The 3,427-nt window shown below is 39.7% G+C and overlaps 1 pseudogene; it reads left to right on the top strand.

Moving 5' to 3' along the window:
• The first annotated feature begins 2,008 nt into the window (after window positions 1-2,008).
• LOC101522474 (olfactory receptor 5B3-like) lies at window positions 2,009-2,931 on the top strand (annotated as a pseudogene).
• Window positions 2,932-3,427: the final 496 nt, after the last annotated feature.

The following is a 3,427-nucleotide window of genomic DNA, read 5'->3' on the forward strand; positions in this document are numbered from 1 at the left end:
CGGTTTCAAGACTGTAAAGCTCACCATGCCTTACGTTCTACAAGTCACCATTTACTTCATTAAACCAGCATCAAGCCCACCATCCCATGCCAAGAGTAACATCACAGCTAGCTCTCAGCAAACTGTCTCTTGACACCCAGAATTTTGTTATTCTTTCTGCATCCCCTTATTTAATTCCCACAGAATATCTCAGAGGTCTTACTTCTCTGTTCATTTTGTGCATGAAAATAACATGCTCAGCCGATTTGGGTTAAGACCAATTTCTCCTAGATGATGTTTGGTAGCAGTAATATGTATCTACTTTAACACTCCATGTTCTCAACAAGGTGGAGGAATTCACCATGGGGGGAGGGCCCGGGGAGGGGTTGGGGGAATCCCAGAGCCTATGAAACTGTGTCACATAATGCAATGTAATTAATAATAATAATAAAGAATCCATGTTCTGCCTCTGCTCTCAGAACTGCCATTGCTTTGTGGACTTGCACCTGCCATTCCAGTTATCCCACCACATATGTGACACATCAGTGTGTGCTGTTTTTGTTCGGGAGTGAAACCCATCCTCAACAAATTCGAAAGTCTAGCTTTTAACCATGTTGCTGTCACTCTGTGTGCTATGCTACTCATAATAAGAGTGATATTATGGGAAACAGGCTAAGATGCAGTTCAAAGTAGTTAGTCAACTTAGTAACCTTTCATAGTTCAAGGACCTGTTATGGAACTATTGTATGGGTCACTATGTTTTGTTTTATTTCTTGCCTCAAGTCAGCAGTAAAGACTGATTATATCTAAATATCCGCTTAATTCATTATGAAGCCTTAAACACTTTTGCACCAAATGATAAAATGAACAATTAAAAAACAGAGTTACCACCTCATTGACATTTCAATTTTAGTTTATACACAACATATAACAAACCTAACATAACATGTTATACATAACATCATATCATCTTAAATTAAGGCAAACATGTGGTATTTAACCTTTTGGGATTGGATCATTTCCCTTAGCATTATGGTTTCCAGTTAGGCCCATTTGGCCACAAAGAACTGCATTTTGTTTTTTAATAGCTGAGTAGTATTCCATGGAGTAGATGAACCATAGCTTTCTTATCCAATCCTCTGTTGATGGGCATTTTGGCTGTTTCCATGTTTTTGCAATTACTGATTGTGCTGCTATGAACATAGGAGTGCATGTTAAGAAGCCGTTGAACTTGACTGGACAATAAGATGCTGGACTCTATGTTTGGTATATGCTTGCAATGGGGGAATCTCAACTGAACTTGAACTGTGGTTATTCAACAAAGTGGAGGAATCCACCATGGTGGGAGGGAGAATCCAAGTACCTATGAAACTGTGTCACATAATACAATGTAATTAATGAATTAAAAATAATAAATAAATAAAAAAGAAAAAAAAGAAATTTCAAACCTTGAAAAAACAGAGTTAAATTCACTTTTATTTACATTGATATGTCTTAAGAGACATAGAAATCACTCAACATTTGGGTTCAGAAGTTGGCACTTGTCCAAAATATAGCTTGCCAATTAACTAAAACTTGTTTGCTAGTGAATAAGCTACTCAATCTCTTGAGCTTAACAATTGGAATTAATATAGCTATCAAAATCATACTGTTAGAGCAATTAGCATACATCTATAAACTTCCAAAGCTCTGTTTGGCTGATGAGGAGCGTAAGTGACAGCTTCAAGTGCTCAAAAAAGGGAGTTGGCAGAAAGATTAACCCAGGTGAATCACCTTGATCAAGTCACTACATATCCTACATTTGGGCATATAAATCCATAAATATGTAAACACTGGGTAGATGGGCCATTGAGCTTCTTCAGACTCAGCAACATATGAAATTGAGTAGGTATTTGATGCACTAAACTTTGTCTCAAGCCTTTGCTATAATTAAAGAATATGCGTTGTATTTGTATATATTAATTGCAATTCAACTTGTGTTACTCTCTTCCCCATTTCTCATTGCTAGGGATCATCCAGTGATTCTCTGATGACGCTGATGGAGAACGGGACACAAGTGACACAGTTCATCCTTCTAGGACTAACCGATGATCCAGCGCTGCAGCTTCCCCTGTTTCCTGTGTTTCTAGTCATCTACATCATCACTCTGTTAGGAAATTTAGGGTTGATTATATTGATTGTTTGGGACTTGCATCTCCACACTCCCATGTACTTTTTCCTTGGTAACCTGTCTCTCGTGGACTTCTGTTACTCTTCAGCTGTCACTCCCACGGTCATGTCTGAACTGCCAGGGGACAACGCCATCTCCTATAACGCCTGTGTTTCTCAGATGCTCTTTTTTGTAGCCTTTGCCACTGTGGAAAATTTCCTTTTGGCATCAGTGGCTTATGACCACTACATAGCAATATGCCAACCCCTACATTACACCATCACCATGACAACAAGTGTGTGCACTCGTCTCATCACAGGTTCCTATATCTACAGTTTCCTGAATGCTTCCATACATGTGAGGATACATCCAGCCTCTCTTTCTGTAAATCCGATATGGTCCACCACTTTTTCTGTGATGTGCCAGCAGTCATGGCCCTTTCATGTTCCAATAGACATGTGATTGAGGTTATTCTAATTTATGTTGCAAGCTTCAATATCTTTTTTGCTCTCCTGGTTATTTTGGTTTCATACATATTCATATTTATCACCATCCTAAAGTTGCATTCCGTTGCAGGACATCAGAAGGCCTTTTCCACCTGTGCTTCCCATCTCACTGCGGTCTCCATCTTCTACGGAACAGTCATCTTCATGTACCTGCAGCCAAACTCCAGCCACTCCATGGACACAGACAAAATGGCATCTGTGTTCTACGCCATGGTCATTCCCATGCTGAATCCTGTGGTCTACAGTCTGAAGAACAAAGAGGTCAAGAATGCACTTATTAGGATAGTTTGGAGATAAAATTGCTTTTAGAATTGTGATTTTAATGTAGGAAGCACAATACCTATTTTCATTTCTCCCACATCTTCCCCATGTACTGAGTTACACTTTAAGATCCACACTAAAGTTAAAATCCTGAGGTGACACCTTTACAGCTAGAAAAGTCTATTGTCCATAAAAAATAAAATATTGTGCCTTTCAGAACATTTTGATGAAAGAACATAGTAACTATGTTGCTATTTTCATTTTGTCTGACTCATTTTATACAACCAACAGTTTCTTGTACTAATTTTAGAAAGGATGAAATAGGGCCCGGCATGGAAGCCTGGCGGCAGGAGTCCTCACATTCCATGTACCAGGATCCCATATGGACACCGGTTCAAATCCCAGCACCCCTGCCTCACAGTCAGCTCCTTGCTTGTACCTGGGAGGGCAGTCAATGACAACCCAGGACCTTGGAACCCTGTGCATGTGTGAGAGACCCCAAAGAGTCTCCAGGCTTCTGGTTTAGGATCCG

The sequence above is a fragment of the Ochotona princeps genome, chromosome 4 (assembly GCF_030435755.1).
Source record: "Ochotona princeps isolate mOchPri1 chromosome 4, mOchPri1.hap1, whole genome shotgun sequence".
Classification (NCBI taxonomy): Eukaryota; Metazoa; Chordata; class Mammalia; order Lagomorpha; family Ochotonidae; genus Ochotona; species Ochotona princeps.